General features: G+C 41.8%; 1 protein-coding gene and 1 long non-coding RNA gene across 2 annotated transcripts in view; one reads left to right on the top strand and one right to left on the bottom strand.

The window, feature by feature from the left end:
- The window catches only part of asic2 (acid-sensing (proton-gated) ion channel 2), a 1,153,097-nt gene that overhangs the window by 658,308 nt on the left and 474,967 nt on the right, over positions 1 to 19,822 (bottom strand). The window lies entirely within an intron of this gene.
- Positions 1,862 to 18,317, top strand: LOC117527339. The gene is made up of 3 exons (XR_004565500.1): positions 1,862 to 1,884; positions 13,193 to 13,199; positions 18,081 to 18,317. It is a non-coding gene; the product is annotated as an uncharacterized LOC117527339 (long non-coding RNA).

The following is a 19,822-nucleotide window of genomic DNA, read 5'->3' as shown; positions in this document are numbered from 1 at the left end:
ACCAAGAGTTGGAATTTTGGAGATGGTCCTGTCCAGTCATCTAGCTTCACATGTTGGCCCTTGTCAAAATCACTCAAATCTTAATATGCCCCCATTTTTCTTGCTTTAAAAGCAACTGCACTACTTGCAGATGAATCTAAGAATTGTTCAGTTAATGATACAAACACCAAATTTGGTATAAAAAAATGTAATGCTGTAATGTTGTCATTTACTTTGAAATAAACCATGTTTGTGCAAATGTTTGATGAATATACTTATTTGCGAGTGCAGTCTTGGAAAAAAACGTCCACCATCATGAAAACTAAAGTGGCTGACAGCTTTTTTGCAAAGTGTTGTCCAAGAAGTACCATTGTGCCAAATTTGGTGCTTGTATCATGAAATGAAAGATTCCTATGATATATGCATTTTTCTGCTTCACTAAGGGACAAAATGTTAACTTGCTGCCTAATTCATCCAACCCAGTGACAGGTGCCATTATAATGAGATAATCATTATTATTCACACCAGCCATCAGTGGTCACAAAGTTATGGCTGATTGGTGATTAGGTGATTGTTGCAAACACAAACACACAAGAAGAAGAAGGATGTGTGCAGTTGGCATGCTGACAGCAGGAATGTCAACCAGAGCTGTTGCTCGTGTATTGAATGTTCATTTCTCTACCATAAGCCATCTCCAAAGGCGTTTCAGAGAATCTGGCAGTACATCCAACCAGCCTCACAACCGCAGACCACGTGTAACCACACCAGCCCAGGACCTCCACATCCAGCATGTTCACCTCCAAGATCGTCTGAGACCAGCCACTCGGACAGCTGCTGAAACAATCGGTTTGCATAACCAAAGAATTTCTGCACAAACTGTCAGAAACCGTCTCAGGGAAGCTCATCTGCATGCTCGTCGTCCTCATCGGGGTCTCGACCTGACTCCAGTTCGTCGTCGTAACCGACTTGAGTGGGCAAATGCTCACATTCGCTGGCGTTTGGCATGTTGGAGAGGTGTTCTCTTCACGGATGAATCCCGGTTCACACTGTTCAGGGCAGATGGCAGACAGCGTGTGTGGCGTCGTGTGGGTGAGCGGTTTTCTGATGTCAATGTTGTGAATCGAGTGGCCCATGGTGGCGGTGGGGTTATGGTATGGGCAGGTGTCTGTTATGGATGAAGAACACAGGTGCATTTTATTGATGGCATTTTGAATGCACAGAGATACCGTGACGAGATCCTGAGGCCCATTGTTGTGCCATACATCCAAGAACATCACCTCATGTTGCAGCAGGATAATGCACGGCCCCATGTTGCAAGGATCTGTACACAATTCTTGGAAGCTGAAAATGTCCCAGTTCTTGCATGGCCGGCATACTCACCGGACATGTCACCCATTGAGCATGTTTGGGATGCTCTGGACCGGCGTATACGACAGCATGTACCAGTTCCTGCCAATATCCAGCAACTTCGCACAGCCATTGAAGAGGAGTGGACCAACATTCCACAGGCCACAATTGACAACCTGATCAACTCTATGTGAAGGAGATGTGTTGCACTGCATGAGGCAAATGGTGGTCACACCAGATACTGACTGGTATCCCCCCCAATAAAACAAAACTGCACCTTTCAGAGTGGCCTTTTATTGTGGGCAGTCTAAGGCACACCTGTGCACTAATCATGGTGTCTAATCAGCATCTTGATATGTCACACCTGTGAGGTGGGATGGATTATCTCAGCAAAGGAGAAGTGCTCACTATCACAGATTTAGACTGGTTTGTGAACAATATTTGAGGGAAATGGTGATATTGTGTATGTGGAAAAAGTTTTAGATCTTTGAGTTCATCTCATACAAAATGGGAGCAAAACGAAAAGTTGAGTGTATGTATATATATATATATATATATGTTGTACTTTTAATTGGAGAAAAAGAATTAGACAGAAATGGTGGCTACTTTGTGGCTCCGCAGCCACTGTAGCCATAGAGATAGACATAGAAAGGAAGGTAGGTGCAGAAAAAAAAATAAAAGGTTGGGAGGTAAGAAGAAAATTGTGCACTCACAAAATGATGCAACAAAAGTAAGCTTCAAAAGCTGATGAAAGCCTTTCCTTTTATATAATTATTATAATTATAATGTGTAATATTACGCTCCCTAGAATCAACAGCAGGATGAAAGTGGGGGCAATCTACAGACTGACAAGAGCTACACAAAAGTAAAAAAAAAAAAAAAAAAAGCAAAGCCAGTAGCTCAAAAAGACAAGGCTGTAGAACCAGTCATGATGTAAATAACAATCTGTCCAAGAGGAGAGTAAATGACTAACTTTCTAAAAGAGCAATCACCAACCCTGCACCTTGAGGTCACTGGTACTGTCCAATTTCCACATCTCCCTGTTCAACCCACTTCTGATTGCAGGGTCCATCTGATTGACTTCATTAGTGGTGTCCTTGCATAGCCCTCCTGTGTGTGTGTGTGTGTGTGTTTTCTATTTCATTCTGCTCTAATCCATGTGATTATTTTGATCAGAGATATTCAGCCAATCATCTGTTGCATCAGGTGTGGTTCATCAAATTTCATCTGGGATTCATGCATGAGGAGCCATGCGGAAGCAAAATTTAGAGGTCAGGTGTTCAAAAGGACTGAGTTTGGGTGTCGCTGCTCTGTGTATGCAAAGCCTGTTATCAAATTTTGTTAAGCAACACATCCAAAATGACAAATGAGTGAAATGAGTGTAACATGTTGACATACATTCAACTATTTATTTTTATCATTTTCAAACAAATGCACAAGTTGACTCATTCTGGAATAATAAATAGTGCCACTGTTTCTATGACAACATTTATCATGTGGTGATATTACCTCCAGACTGCTTAGACAAATGAATTGCATTTAACAGGGGCTTGTATGAGGGGAACACATCCAGGGGAAAATGTGAAGTGTGCTGAAATGTGCCGTGTAATATACCATTTTAAAGGTTAACGTCGGGAGTAGCAACCCTGAAGGTTTCAGAGCTTAATACCTGTTCATTATGGAGATACAGCTGATTTAATATATGCACTGAAATCACCTCACCAGGATGTGAATATAGAGCTTGAAAGTTCTTTTACCATCGTTTGACTAAAGTATTAAGGGGCTTAATGCATTTTATTTTGATTGGAAAGTGTTATACATTCAAAGCAATAACAAGTACACTCAAGAGCCAAAATAATTCAACATAATACATTTGCAATATCAAAATAGTCAAACTAGAGTGTTTAATATGCTCATCACTACAAGAGCCTTATTTATTTAGTTGAGGAATAATTTATGTACAGTTTATTTTAATTACTGACAGTTGTTTTTCATGTGTTGTGAGTTCAATATTAGGGCCCCTTTACACATAGTGCGAAGTTTGGACGAAGTACGCACCCAGGAGGTGTGGCTCTCATCTCGGGACATTCCTCTCTAAATGGACTCCACGAAGCTGGCTCCCTGGTACATTGGACCTTTTGTGACTGACCGGGTGGTTAATCCGGCTGCCGTCTGGCTCCGTCTTCCTCGCTCCCTGCGGATCCACCCGGTCTTCCATGTCTCCAGACTGAAGCCAGTTCACTCGAGCACGTTGTGTCCTCCTGTTCCTGCGCCAACCCTGCCCGGATGGTGGACGGTCATCCGACCTGGACCGTCTGGATGGTAGTTCTGGGCTTTGTTTTTGCATGATAAAAGGAATGTTATCCCAAGCAGTGACTGGTCAGTATTGAAGGGACCCGACTTGCCACAATCACGTCAAATAACACCACGGTTGCTGACAGTCATCAGGGTGTACCTTCTGTATTGTAGTGTCGGGCAGATCTGCAACTCCCCTGACACAGGATGCCAGTCTAATGTAAGTCCCTTCGCCAGCCAAGAGCAGTGCCCATTTACAGCTGGGTGGGCTGTAAATGGGCACTCACTTGGAAATGTTCAGTTTCCAGCCATGTAGCACAATTTTGTTGTGCCGTCTTCTGTGAGTTTCTGTGAATTTCAACTGATTTGCTCTGTGTGTGAAGTTCTAAATGGCTCCCAAAGGCAGATGTGTCAGTCTTTAACTATTGTGAGCAAAAAGTCTTTTTTTTTTTTTAATTCAGCTAGGCACTGGCTGAATATTTGTTAAGAGGTAATTCAACCAATTAGCATTACCCTCCAACTACCTACCATCTGGGTTTTGTAGTAAATACCTTTCTCATGGAGCCCAGATTGGTGGAAAAGGGCTCATACATTTTAATGTTAGAGGTCGACTGCAAAAAGACCTGTCAGCTGCTCGACATACCTGGAGACTGCTGGTTTCATCCATTTAAAAAGAAATGTAGAACTCCCTTTTTTTTCCTGTGGGTCTGCAGTGGAAACTACAGACTCCAATTCTCAGCAGTTCCGACTTGATCTAATCAGAGCTTTGCACAAGCTCTTTAGATGTGAGGTAGCATTGTTGTGTCGCTGCTACATGGCAGCTCTTATATTGCACAAATGTCCCCACCTGTAAGGTAAACGTCCCCACTCATTGTCTGATGTCGGGAGGTACAGCTATACGGCAGTACTGCAAAGACTATTGCATACATGATATGTTGTGTTAATACTGATGCAAAAATTCTTAATACATAGACAAGCATCTTACAGCACCTTGATTTTTGCACAAATTTGATCCATGCGCTGGCACACAATCTGGCGTGCCAATGAGTAAACAGTCTAAACTGTGCACAGCTGTGTGCCAGTGTGCAAAGAAAAATTTGAAATGTTCAAAACTTCTGGCACGCATTAATTGCATGAACTGGTCATAAACATTGTGCAACCTATTCAAAAAAGCAGAGTGTCATTGTGTGCTGAGTATCTGAATGATTATGGTGAGGTGTAACATCTATAATAAACATACATTGTCATAACTTGTCCTCTGGCACTCCGAAACGGAGGTGTTCCTTTGTCTCGCTTCATCAGCGAATTGGTCGTGATGCGCGAAGCCTCCGCGTGGCTTTCCATGACAAAATCTCTTGTTAAAAGTGAAATCTGTCTGGAAAAATGGCTGATGTCCAGCTATTGTGATAACCAGAGAAATTGCACACGACGGTCCCGGCTCCACACAGCGATCCGTTTAGAAATGATGTGGTGGTTTCTGCCTCTCAATGGCGGCTCGGAGCGCGGCGCACCGTGCGCCATTGTGGGCCGTCCTTAAAGCTGTAGTAACACTCCTTATTCTCTGTGAAGCCCATAAAATTTTCACCGAAAGCCAGATAAATTTTTCGAATGGTTTCCAGCTGCCTGTCTCTAACAGTTTCTGAAAAAATTCTGATGGAAAAAAAGCCCAAATCATTCTGCCATTTCCTGACAATGAAACAACGATGAGAGGGGTGGACCAGTGCTCACTCAAAGCCTGCCCATAGGCGAATGACGCAACCGACAGGCGTGGAAAAACTCACGCATGCGCACATGCGCATAGTGTGGAATCAAGCACGGCACACTGGCACGCCGAATTGCACAGCAGTGTGGGTATCAATTTCATGCAAGTGTCAAGGTGCCTTTATTTAAGTGATGCTGAAAATGTGGTCTGCTGTGTAGATTCATAATGCAATTTTCCTGACAGATATGGTGTAACATTTTGCCTTTGTAAGATTATCTATCTCCATCTCACCCTGTCTTTTGCATCTTTTGCTTTCACACTAACTACCTACATGTCCTCCCTCAGCACATCCATAAACCTACTCTTTGGCCTCCCTCTTCTCCTCCTGCCTGGTGTCTCCATCCTCAGCATCCATCTCACTACATAGCCTGGGTCCCTCCTCTGCACATGTCCAAACTTGCCTGTCCTGTCCCTCTGGCTTGTTCATCCCTTATCCTGTACATCCACGTCACTCCAAAAACAACATCTGCAGCTCTGCCCCCTCTCTTTGTTAGCACCGCCACCTCTCAGCTGTACAACATAGCTGGTCTCACTACTTTCTTAGAAAATATACCTTTCAGTCTTGCAGATACAATTTTGTCGCCACCTCTGACCTCCTGTTCCCCATGCCTGCTCTCGCTTCTTCACCTCTCTGCCACACTTTTCATTACTTTGGAGAGGTGACCCCAAGTAGTTAAACTCATTGACCTTCAACACCTCTACTCCTTGTACCTTGTATATTGGTCCAAATGACTTTCTTTCCCCTTCTCTCTTGAGCATATCTCCACCTCTCCAGGCTAGTTTCAACCTGATCTCATTACAGTTAACAACGTCATCTGCAAACATCAGTCCACATACACTTCTGTCTGATCACATCTGTGTATCTGTCCATGATTGCAAACAAAAAAGAGCCCAGAGCCAATCCTTGATGTAATTCCACCTCCACTTTGAACACATCCGTTATTCCTACTGTGCATCTAATCACTATCACACTGTTCTTGTAAAAAAGGCCCCAAAGTTAGGGTATCATGTGCTTATGTGATGTTTTATAGATGTAGTGTTGGTCGGCTCACATAGGAGCACACTCCCCTGCAGGTTACATAGCAGAACTGATGGCATTCAGTCAGATCAAAGTGATAAAAGTGAGTCGGAAGAGTGAGTGATTAAAGTGTAGGGACACAATATGTAATGTTTTTTTTCAGTATTTAAGACTAAAATTAAACAACAGTTTGAAATTCATCCTTTCCTGGTGTGCAGTTACTGAAGAGACAAATATTCAGATTTTGAACTGCGGGCCACTAAAAAACAGGAACTTCCTGGTGACTCTCAATGCTGGAGAAGAAGCAGGAAGTGATCACAGCGCCGGAACCATTATCTTAATAGTCCCATTCATTTATGGATTAATTTATGGATTTTTACAGGCTACTGACAGCCCAGTTTCAACCAAGTGGTTCGGATAGGTGATGCATATTTTCTTCTATGTGTCAGAATGGTTCATTTTTGCCGACAGAATCCTTTTGATTGGCAGGTGGAGCACTTTTATTGATGAGTACGCATGCATGGTGTCTGCAGCTTCTCCACAGTCTTTTAACTTGACCGTGCCAGTTGCAGATTAGTACAACTGAGACTCGAACCATCGTGGACTTTTCCCTCAGCAAGGACAACAAATTAAATTATTTTCAGACAATGATCTCACTGAAAAGGACAGGTAAGACTACATATTTACTCCTTGTGTGAATGGTTTTAATATTTATTAACATGCACACAGTATGATAAAATGAGCACAAAATATAATAAAACGTGGGCACAATATAATTAAAATGAGCGCACAATATAATAACACGTGTACACAATATAGTAAAATGAGTGCACAATATAATAAATGTGTGCACAATATAGTAAAATGAGCGCACAATATAATAAAATAAGCACACAATAAAATAAAATGTGCACACAATATAATAAAACGCACACAATATAATAAAATGTGTGCAGAGTATAGAAAAATGAGTGCACAATATAATAAAATGTGCACACAATATAATTAAAATGCGCACACAATATACTAAAATGTGTGCACAATATAGTAAAATGAGCGCACAATATAATAAAATAAGCACACAATAAAATAAAATGTGCACACAATATAATAAAACGCACTCAATATAATAAAATGTGTGCAGAGTATAGAAAAATGAGTGCACAATATAATAAAACGTGGGCACAATATAATAAAATGAGCGCACAATATAATAAAACGTGGGCACAATATAATAAAATGAGTGCACAATATAATAAAACGTGGGCACAATATAATAAAATGAGTGCACAATATAATAAAACGTGGGCACAATATAATAAAATGTGCACACAATATAATTAAAATGCGCACACAATATACTAAAATGTGTGCACAATATAGTAAAATGAGCGCACAATATAATAAAATAAGCACACAATAAAATAAAATGTGCACACAATATAATAAAACGCACTCAATATAATAAAATGTGTGCAGAGTATAGAAAAATGAGTGCACAATATAATAAAACGTGGGCACAATATAATAAAATGAGCGCACAATATAATAAAATAAGCACACAATAAAATAAAATGTGCACACAATATAATAAAACGCACACAATATAATAAAATGTGTGCAGATTATCGAAAAATGAGTGCACAATATAATAAAACGTGGGCACAATATAATAAAATGAGCGCACAATATAATAAAATGTGCACACAATATAATTAAAATGAGCACACAATATAATAAAATGTGTGCACAATATAATTAAAATGAGCGCACAGTATAATAAAATGTGTGAACAGTATAGTAAAATGAGCACACAATATAATTAAACATGAGCACAATATTATAAAACGAGTGGACAATGTAGTAAAATGTGTGCACATTCTCTCTACATGCAAAACATTTTGCAATGACACTTCCAGGACTCCGTATGCTAATAATGTATAGTACATTAAGTGTATTCAAAGAGCTGGCAAAAAAAAAAAGTATCACCAAGATGCCACAATCGCCTGAGTCTGTATCACATCTCTTTACAACCTTACACAATGCAATGTAAAAGAAAATATGAGACAGACATTTGCTTCTGTGTTGTTGCTTTAGAAATACAAAAGATGTCTGTAGTTTAGATACATAAAAGGCACATCATTTGGATTACACTGCAACACATATCAATATATATGTGTCTTTACTTTGTTCACAACAGTTGTATTTGTGCCTGTTGTAAATTGTTGTTGCCATGATGCACATCAGTGTGCGCACCTCTTGGCCAAAAACTGTCACTAGAGAATGTAAACAATGAAGTCAACAATAAATAATGCATGAGGAGGTAAGTGTTAAGAAGTCCATAGTCTTTATTTGTACTACACATAATGCACTACAAGGTGCCTTGCCTGTGATTTTACTTTGTGATGAAGTTTAAAGTATCTAAAACACTTCAATGGAATGAGATGCACTCTATCATTAACATAAGCATGTTTATCTTTGCCAGAAAACTTTAATGACTGGTTTGGAAAATCAACCGCTTTCTCATTCCACATAAAGGATAAAGAAAGCTGTAGCAACAATAACATTTGCTTTTTTTTCTTCTTTTTTTTGATATGCATAGTTTCACAATATTTTGATAAAACTATGAAACTGGACTTAAAATTCTTTGAGGAATCAATGGATACCTTGATTGCTGGACTTGAGATGCTGATTAAGGACTAGATGTGGACTAGATGTTAGGGACAAAAATGACTGCAAAAATAGTACCACAATGAAATACAACATGGCTATTAATGTTGTTTGGACATTCTAATAAATTGTGTTTCTTGTTATCAGGAAGTAAAAGAGATTAGCAAGGAAGAAGTGAGGGCTGCTATGAAGAGGATGAAGAGTGGAAAAGCAGTTGGTCCAGATGACATTCCAATGAGGCATGGAAATGTCTAGGAGACATGGCAGTAGAGTTTCTAACCAGATTGTTTAATAAAATCTTGGAAAGTGAGAGGATGCCTGAGGAGTGGAGACGAAGTGTGCTGGTTCCTATTTTCAAGAACAAGGGTGATGTGCAGAGCTGCAGTAACTACAGATGCATAAAGCTGATCAGCCACAGCATGAAGTTATGGGAAAGAGTAGTAGAAGCTAGGCTTAGAAAACAGGTGAAGATCTGTGAGCAGCAATATGGTTTCATGCCGAGAAAGAGCACTACAGATGCAATGTTTGCTCTGAGAATACTGTTGGAAAAGTACAGAGAAGGACAGAAAGAGTTACATTGTGTGTTTGTGGACTTAGAAAAAGCTTATGATAGGGTGCCAAGAGAAGAGTTGTGGCATTGTATGAGGAAGTCTGGAGTGGCAGAGAAGTATGTTAGGGTAATGCAGGACATGTACAAAAATAGTGTGACAGCGGTGAGATGCGCAGTCGGAATGACAGACTCATTCAAGGTGGAGGTGGGATTACACCAAGGATCAGCTCTGAGTCCTTTCTTGTTTGCAGTGGTGATGGACAGGTTGACAGATGAGATCAGACAGGAGTCCCCATGGACTATGATGTTTGCAGATGACATTGTGATCTGTAGTGAGAGTAGAGAGCAAGTTGAGTCTAGTCTGGAGAAGTGGAGATATGCTTTGGAGAGAAGGGGAATGAAAGTCAGTAGAAGCAAGACTGAGTACATGTGTGTGAAAGGGAGGGAGCCCAGTGGAATAGTGCAGTTACAAGGAGTATGTTGTGTGGGCCGCCAGAAGAGGAGGTACTGCTGGCCCACCACCAGAGGGCGCCCTGTCTGGAGTGCAGGCTCCAGGCACCAGAGGGCGCAGCCGCCTCACAGGAGCAGCCAGGGTGACAGCTGTCACACATCACCTGCAACAGCTGTTACCAATCATCTGATCGGCAGGAGTATATCAGCAGGACGACGTCTCCACCTCTTTGCCGAGATATCGTTTCTACCGAGAAGGTAATAATCTCAGCTGACTGCTTGACAGTAACTTTTGTGATTTTTGTGAGTGATTGCAGAACTTTCCAACGAGAGGTGGAGGCAGCTTACCTGCCGTTCGGATTCCTGGGTGCGAACGCGCCCTCCTTTAATTGTTCTTTATTCCTCACCAGCAGTACCAGGTCCGACACGCGGAGGCAGTGGCCACCTGGGAATTCGGGACTTGGCGGCTCCAGTATTCCCGGGGTCTGGTGGCGGAGGAAACCGTGTGGTTCCGGTTCTACTTTGGAGAGGCGTCTCCTATCTTCGAGCCTGCCCACACGACACCTGTGTGAATTTGACTTTGTCCATTATTGTAATCTGTTGTACTTGTTGTGCATATTCACAACAGTAAAGTGTGTTATTTGACCTATTCCATTGTCGGTTCATTTGCGCCCCCTGTTGTGGGTCCGTGTACTTACACTTTCACAACAGAGTAGAAGTGGTGAAAGTAGATGAGTTTAAATATTTGGGGTCAACTGTTCAAAGTAATGTAGAGTGTGGTAGAGAGGTGAAGAAGAGAGTGCAGGCAGGGTGGAGTGGGTGGAGAAAGGTGGCAGGAGTGATTTGTGACCGAAGAATATCAGCAAGAGTGAAGGGGAAAGACAGTAGTGAGACCAGCTATGTTGTATGGTTTAGAGACAGTGGCACTAACAAAAAGACAGGAGGCAGAGCTGGAGGTGGCAGAGCTGAAGATGTTGAGATTCTCTTTGGGAGTGACAAGAATGGACAAGATTAGGAATGAACATATCAGAGGGACAGCTCAGGTGGGACGGTTTGGAGACAAAGTCAGAGAGGCGAGATTGAGATGGTTTGGACATGTGCAGAGGAGGGACCCAGGGTATATAGGGAGAAGGATGCTGAGGATGGAGCCACCAGGCAGGAGGAGAAGAGGGAGACCAAAGAGGAGGTTCATGGATGTGCTGAGAGAGGACATGCAGGTGGTTGGTCTGAGATGGAAACGATTGATCTGCTGTGGTGACCCCTAACGGGAACAGCCGAAAGACAAATAATAATAATAATAATAATAATAATAATAATAACAATTTTTCTCAAAGTTCTGATTATTTATTGGTAGTGCTCCTTTGAGAATAGGGGGTACACAGAAAAAGAAGGGAAGGCATATGTGGACTAAAGGAAAATTTGAAAGAAAATGGACTGAATACTGAGATGACATTTACATCAACACAATATACAGTTGATGCGGGAAAGGATTAACCAGACCACCAATGAGCCTCATTCTAACTGGAGGTATGAAATAATGTCTTTGACTACCAACCTTGAAGTTGTCATCATCATCATCATCATCTGTCGGCTGTAGCAGAGATACGGCACACAATCGAACACCAGCAGTTGTGGTCAACCATGGCTGCACCCAGATCATCCACGTTGATTCCTGAGTCATGGTAGACTAGATCAGTGAAGGAACATTTCCTGTTCCTGGATAGCTTCAATAAAATTACCTCTGAAACTAGCTCATCTTTGCTCAGTAGCAATGACCACTGAATTTGGCCCAGTGTTGAATAAGCCGCTCTCTTAGCAGTGGAATGTCCCCATATATTTGTCTAAGTATGGGATGTGAGGAAAGGTTCTGTATCCTTCTGAGGAGATTTGTGTAGCAGCCATTGACACGTTTGTGTAGTCGGGCATTATGCGTCAAGGTTTCTGAGCCATACATCAAAATTGGTTCTATGACTGTCCTGACAAGTTGAGTTTATGCTTGTTTTGGAGATTTGATTGCCAGATTTGGACCATCTTATTGCATGCTACCCAAGCTTGTGCCTTGCGGGTCTTATAGTCTTTCCCAGTCCACAATCCATGAGCCTAGGTATTTGAAGGTGTCAACATGCTTGACTGGCACACCAGATTTAACAGAGATGGACAAGGAGGAGTTACTTGTAGTAGAAATAAGTTCTGTCTTGGAGAAGTTGTAAAGCAGCCCAATGAAAAGATGGCTTGAAGTACCGTATTTTCCGGACTATAAGTCGCACTTTTTTACATGTTTTGGCCGGGGGTGCGACCTATACTCCGGTGCGACTTATAAATGAAAAATATACCGGTAGGATCTCAGTTAATTTACTGTAACAAAACAATTTTACGTGACAGAATCGATCTATGTTTTAAAATGGCCACCGGAAAAGGAAATGCAATGCATCATGGACACTGTAGTATGGCGGCCGCCCTACAGGTCACGCTGGTCGCGATAACCAATCAGAGAGCAGAACGTTGGACGCGTATTCCTCACCTCACCCACAGCGTGTGAAGCTGAAGAACACGGTGCTTGCTGTTATTCCGGCATGGCGAACAAAATAGCTTCAACCCTTGGATATCAGTGTGAGCAGAGTGTTTAAGTTGACGCTGAGAGCTGCGTGGGAGCACTGGGTGAGCGACGGTGGAGGATTAGCGTGTGCACTTGGAAGGAGCTGGCGTCGATGATTGTGAAAAGCGTTTGAAGCAGACGAATACGGTGTTTATTCCGGGACGGCTAACAAAACAGCTTCAACCCTTGGATATCAGTGTGAGCAGAGTTGACGCTGAGAGCTGCATGGGAGCACTGAGCGACGGCGGAGGATTAGCGTCTGCACTTGGAAGGATCTGGATCAACACCGCTGGGTGGTCATGAGCTGTGCAGGTAGGTGCTGCATGGTTCGGCTCGCAATGTGGTCCGCAAAATACAAACATATCCGTAGGTAAAATGCAGCTCACAAGAGGGCACTCGAGGCTTGTGTGACTGTTCCTGCGACTTCTGACTACCATAGAAAAATAAAAATTTCAACATTACTGATAACAAGACAACGGAGAAGGCCTGAAAAAATGCCACCAAAAAGAAAATCATACTCTGCAGATTACAAGTTACGACTGGTGAAATATGCATCCGAAAACGATAGCCGTCACAATATTATCATCTGAACTTTTCATGTTAACATACCTGTATGTCCATGAGACTTATAGTCCAGTGCAAATTATTTATGGTTTATTTTTCTTTATAATGGATAAAGTGGCTGGTGCAACTCATACGCCGGTGCGACTTATAGTCCGGAAAATACGGTAATCAGAAATTAAACTGTACTATTTTACACTGACAATGTTGGATAGACCTTGGTTTGTCTTTTGCAGACTGCCATGAGGTGGAAGAGTTTTGTCACTGTATATTGTTGGAATCCACTTTGGTTATTGGTGGTCTGGTTCTATCACGATTGACGTCATACTTATCTAACTGACACCAATGCATTTTGTAGACCAACATCAATTCAAAACTCATTCAGATGAATTATGGGGTACCACAGGGTTTTGTATTAAGTCCGTTGCTGTTCTTATTGTATACAGCACAGCTTGGAGAGATATGGCAAAGGTATGGAATTGCTTGTCACTGTTATGTGGTTGTATTTGTTCACTGCATTTATTATTATTATTTATTACGTCCGCCAGTGATGTAATAAAAATGATCAGCATTTATTTATTTGTCTGTCTGTGTGTTAGCAGGATTACATCAAAACTATTGCATGGAGGTTGATGAAACTTTCACCACAGATCAATATTAGGCCATCATTTTGTTGGATTTTGAGGGTCATGTCAAAACTACTTCATGGATTTTCACCAAATTTTCACCACACACTGGTGGTAGGCTTTGGAAGACCCCATTATATTTTGGAGGTGATCTGGATCCAGATTCTGGATCAGGATTTCACTTTGTAGACTTTTAAGGATTATATCAAAATTGTTATGTGTCGGACGCGGTCGGAGCACCGACCCAGCGTTTGAAAGGACACAGCATAAAATAAGCAGAGCACGGTTGAAAAGGTAACAGAATTTAATAAACATAACAGTGGGTAAAGTGCAAAACAACTAAAAAGTCCGCGGTCTGGTGAGGTGGAAACACGGCGCGCTCTCAACAGCGCAAACGGTCCGGAGCCACAGCAGTTCGGACCCAGGGACCCCGCCGACACCCCCCCAGGTGGCCGCGACAAACCAAGTCTGTGAAGAAAGAAAACATGAGGTGAGTCCAACTCCACACAGAGAGACACAACTCAAAGGTGCACGCAATCAGCAAACACTTCCTGGCTTAAATCTATACATCAGCTTCTCACCCTGCAGGCACGGAACAACTCAGTTCAAATCTCCACTGCAGCAGAAGCTGATTAGACAATTAGCATAACGTGACAGCTCGATACAACAAGGTGTGAGGGACACCAAATCCACTGTCATTACTTCATAAAAGTCACCAAAACCAAATTACCTCAGGAAGTGTGCTGAAGAGCGTGAGACCTCACCCAATCCTCCTTCACCTGGAGCGTCTCTGCGTAATGGTGAGATTGTTCTCCTGACGTCAATCTCACACGTCTGCTGACAAGGTCGAGTCTCTGGCAATCACACACTGTGCATTCAAGGTTTAAATGCAGCAATCTCTGATTAAGACAAAATACACCACAGCTGTGAGTCCTGATGACCTGCACGTGATAACAAGCCTCAGGTGTTCAGGGTGAGGTCCTAATGCTCAGCCACTCAGTCCTGAATGCATACCACCTGGTGGGAGAAACAGAAAACAAAAACCAAGTCAGCCAAACACCCCAGCCCATAACAAAAATGACTTCACGGATACAGCATCACAAAGTAAAACCAAGATCAGGAAGACACTATTTATTTTCATGTTGTGAATTAAATATCCCATTGCAACATCTTGATCAGTCAGACCATGATCACGTCATGATGTGAATCACATCTTTTATCTTGATTCCTCATCAACCCTTGGCAGATGGCCGAAATCTCCGATTGCTCTTGTTTTTGTTGTTATTGGGGTGGCTCGAGCAGGTGGCCACCCAACAGAGCTAGGTCCACCTATAATGGACTCTGCTCTTGTGAAGCACCTGAGGGCGACTGATGATGTGATTTACTGCTATGTAATTCAAATTTATTTGAATGTAATTAAATCTGTCTAAAACAAACATTTGGCCTTCATGATGGTAGGCTTTTGTGGATTTTTGAATCACAATCTGGATGTAATGTTTGCTGGATGTGATGAATAAATCCTAGAGAACAAAAGACAACATCTGTTGGCAGCACATCTCTAGTCTAAAATCTTTGCTTGTGAAATAAACCATAAGGCTTTGGGAAGACTCGGTGGTATTCTGGACCACATGTCTGCTGTTGCTGCATAATGTGGCTCTGCTCTGTTTCAATTTTTCTTTCTGCAAGCAGCACAAAGTTCTGATATGCTTCTTGTTTGAAGCATATCAGAGAAGCAATCTGATATGTTTGGTCAACTTTTTTGATTAACTTTTGAAAATTCTGTAACTTATTCTGCCAAGTACACTGATGATTCTTGAATGATGCAGAATGTGTTTAATTAAGTTTAAAGTCTGAACTGAACATTAAATCCCCCCCGCACACACACCTCTACCGTTCAGTTTCTTCTGGCTACAGGGTTGAGTACCTGTCATCAAGCAGTCAACAGCGCCCTGAGGCAAAGCATTTGAGTGCATTATTCCCACAGCACCTCTTTCTCATCTTCCTACCACCACCAGATCTCTTCCAAATCCAAGCACGCACCCAGAACCTCTATACTGTGACAGCTGAGTCTCAGTGAGCCTGCCCAACAACTCCAGAGGAAACAAACAAACAAAAAAAAATAATATAAACCAGAATTATTAAGAGTTTGTACTTTCCATTCATGTTTTATTATTATTTTGTTGTTAATTCTTATTTTTAAATCCGTTGCACTGCAGTATGATGAACAAAGGCCATAGTCCCTTTCTGCTGCCTTATGATAGCAATGCACCAACCTAGGGCATCTCATTTTAAGACCAACACGCCCACGGGTGCACAGATGAGGGCAAGACCTTCCACCAGTTAAAGGGGGACTATGCAACATTTTTACCTTAATTTTATAGTTTCCGAGTAAATATAATCTCTAAATGGCTTCTTGTGGGGAACAAATCATTTAGAGATTATAAACATCTTGTAACAGAAAACCAGCCTTGCAACTTTTGGGATCACCAACCCGGTTTCCTCTGAATAAGAGTCTCAAGTCTTGTGAGAAACTGCTTTATGGCACTACAACACATACCCCCCTCCCCACTATCAAGGCATGGGCGAGCTAGCAGTTATAGGAAAAAGCTATTGATGGCTTTATTTCTTACATGTTTGATGTCATTGCAAAGCCAGCATAAAAGCAAAGAAAACCACTGTCAGTGAAAATGAAGAAAAGAGAAAAGCAAATTGAAAAGCATGTGACTGAACGAGGAGTCACACTTCAGTCTGGCTTTCTCAGAAAAACGAGAGCAAAAAGATAAAGAACTTGTAAGTATATTGAGATAAACTGTCTGTTTGCTATGTACTGTATATTGCTGATCTACAGAGTTTGTTCATTGACTCTACTTTAAAACAAATGCACCTGGAAAGCAGGGAGGTTTGTTTGGGGGGGAATTTTATGACAGTTTTGTAAAGTATGCACTCCGAGCTGTTGGAGAAGCTCCACAGAAAAGAATGCAACCAAAAAACATGAGAAAACAGTGAAAAAAAAATTGCCAAAGTTGCATAGTTCCCCTTTAAAAAATGTCTACGCTGACACCAGTTGGAAAGGAGCAATGACACCTGCACTGTGATGTGTGCAGCTTTACTCCTGTTGGGTTTTACTTAACTTTACTCCTGCTGGGTTTCACGACAGCTAGATTTAGAACTTTTGTATTTGGTAATCATTTTCAAATGTATTACTGAATGCTGTCAAAGTCAAGCGCAGGTCAAGTTCTAAACTGTGGCCCAGGATTTTTTCCTGGGCCACAGTCTCATTTGCATTTTTTGATCAGGCTGTATTTGACAAGTGCTCAAAGAAGGAAGAGCAGAAAAGTGACTGTGGATTGCTAAAAAAAGAAAAGCACAAAGGCATATGAGACAAAACTAATGTTCTTCTTTTTGGTCTGTATTTTGTGCAACTAATTAAAGTTTTTAACACTTGAGAAGTTCTTTTCCAGCGTTGACTGAAAGTAAAGGTTAAGGCACCAATAGAAGTCGTCATTTTCCATCACAACAAAAAGTCAGACATTTCTTCCTCAGCTTTCACCATGGTAACTAGGCCAAAATTACCATATGGCTACTCTACTACTTATGGGCACTTTCACATTGAAGGCTACATAGTGAAAACTTGGTATTAATAGTGAAATTGTGGAGAGATTCTTTAGTTTATCTAAGTAATATTAGTTTCTTATACATCAGGCCCACATGGTGAATAATCATGCCAAATAAACTATCATGATTTGTTAAAGGGTTAAGGCTGGAAACAATTTTGATTTTTTTTGTGGTTAAATTTGTGTGTCAAAAAACTAAAAGTATATTTCAACTTGCACTGTTATTAAATTAGGAAAGGTGGGTCTATGTTTTGTGTGTGTTTGTGTGTGTGTGTGTGTATATATATATATATATATATATATATATATATATATATATATATATATATATATATATATATATATATATATATATATATATATATTCAGACTGTCTAATAATCCTCTTGATGTTTGAAAAAGATAAAATATCTAGGTCACTGTATTACAGATGATATGAATGACGATGATGACATATACAGACAGTGTTGTAGGTTATATGTGCAGGCAAACACTACAGCCCGTAAATTTACATTTTGCTCCACTCAAGTTAAAGTGGCTCTGTTCAAGGCATACTGCACACCACTCTACACTGCACACCTCTGGTCTTCTTACAAAAATTCCAGCATGCAGAAATTACAAGGAGCATACAATGATGCTTTAAGAATTTTACTTAAGGTTCCCAGAGGAGGGAGTGCTAGCCAGATGTTTGTGTCTGTAGGAGTAAGCACACTTCATGCACTTTTAAGAAATTTAATGTACAAGTTTATACAACGCCTGGATGATTCTTCCAATAATATCATGGTGGCACTCTCAAATCCAACTGTGAGTAGCGCAAGGTATACATCCAGGCTGAGAGCGCACTGGATAAAATGTTTGTATATATTTTAATTCTTTTATTTTGTTCTTTTTTTGTGTTGTTTCTGTTTGATTGTCCTGGTCTGTCCTGGTGTATTTTTTTTTGTACTATCTGTATTATGTGGATTTGGACAAGTGTCTGGCAAATAAACAGAATTGAATTGAATTATATATCACCTTCTCTGCAGGTGGGGGGAGTGCTCTGGGAGTACGGGGTCCGGGGTCCTTTGTTAAGGGCTATCTGGTCCCTGTACGACTGCAGCAGGAGCTTGGTTTGCATTGCCGGTAGTAAGTCAAACCTGTTTTGCAGTGCACGTTGGCCTCCACCAGGGCTGCCCTTTGTCACCGGTTCTGTTCATTATTTTTATGGACAGAATTTCTAGGCGCAGCCAGGGTGTAGAGGGGGTCTGGTTTGGGAACCACAGAATCTCGTCTCTGCTGTTTGCGGACGATGTGGCTCTGTTGCCTTCGTCAAATCAGGACCTTCAGCGTGCACTGGGGCGGTTTGCAGCCGAGTGTGAAGCGTCCGGGATGAAAATCAGCACCTACAAATCCGAGGCCATGGTTCTCGACCGGAAAAAGGTGCTTTGCCCTCTTCAGGTGTCCTTGCCTCAAGTGGAGGAGTTTAAGTATCTCGGGGTCTTGTTCATGAGTGAGGGACGGATGGAGCGTGAAATCGATAGATGGATCGGTGCAGCATCTGCAGTGATGCGGTCGCTGTATCGGACCGCCGTGGTGAAGAGAGAGCTGAGTAGGGGGGCAAAGCTCTCGATTTACTGATCGATCTACGTTCCGATCGTCACCTATGGTCATGAGATTTGGCTCATGACCGAAAGAAAGAGATCACAAGTACAAGCGGCCGAGATGGGTTTCCTCCGCAGGGTGGCTGGGTGCTCCCTTAGAGATAGGGTGAGGAGCTCGGTCACTCGGGAGGAGCTTGGAGTCGAGCAGCTGCTCCACCACATCGAAAGAAGTCAGTTGAGGTGGCTTGGGCATCTTTTCTGGATGCCCCCTGGACGCCTCGCTGGAGAGGTGTTCCGGGCACGTCCCATTGGGAGGAGGCCCCGGGGAAGACCCAGGACACGCTGGAGGGAATACATCTCTCGGCTGGCTTGGGAACGCCTTGGGATTCCCCCGGAGGAGCTGGGGGAGGTGTGTGTGGATCGAGAGGTCTGGGCGGCTTTGCTTGAGCTGCTGCCCCGGCGACCCGACTCCAGATAAAGCGGAAGAAAATGGATGGATGGATGGATATATATCACCTTGCTGACTGCATAAATCATTTAAAAAATCAATACGTCTGCCTTCTTTAAAACACATAGAGAAAAGCCAATGAAATGACATCATCGACTGTTTGGAATATGTGAGAGTAGATGAATCCAGAAGATCTAGTATATGATAAAATCTCATGTCAAATCTCTGCTGCTGCTCGGCTGACTGTTTTCCATATTGAACACAGCTTAGTGGAAAAGAAGGTGAAATTATTAACTGTGTATTTTTACAGTCTAAAATCTATGAAT

Source organism: Thalassophryne amazonica, chromosome 16 (assembly GCF_902500255.1).
Source record: "Thalassophryne amazonica chromosome 16, fThaAma1.1, whole genome shotgun sequence".
Lineage (NCBI taxonomy): Eukaryota > Metazoa > Chordata > Actinopteri > Batrachoidiformes > Batrachoididae > Thalassophryne > Thalassophryne amazonica.
This window is presented reverse-complemented; position numbering and strand designations above follow the sequence as displayed.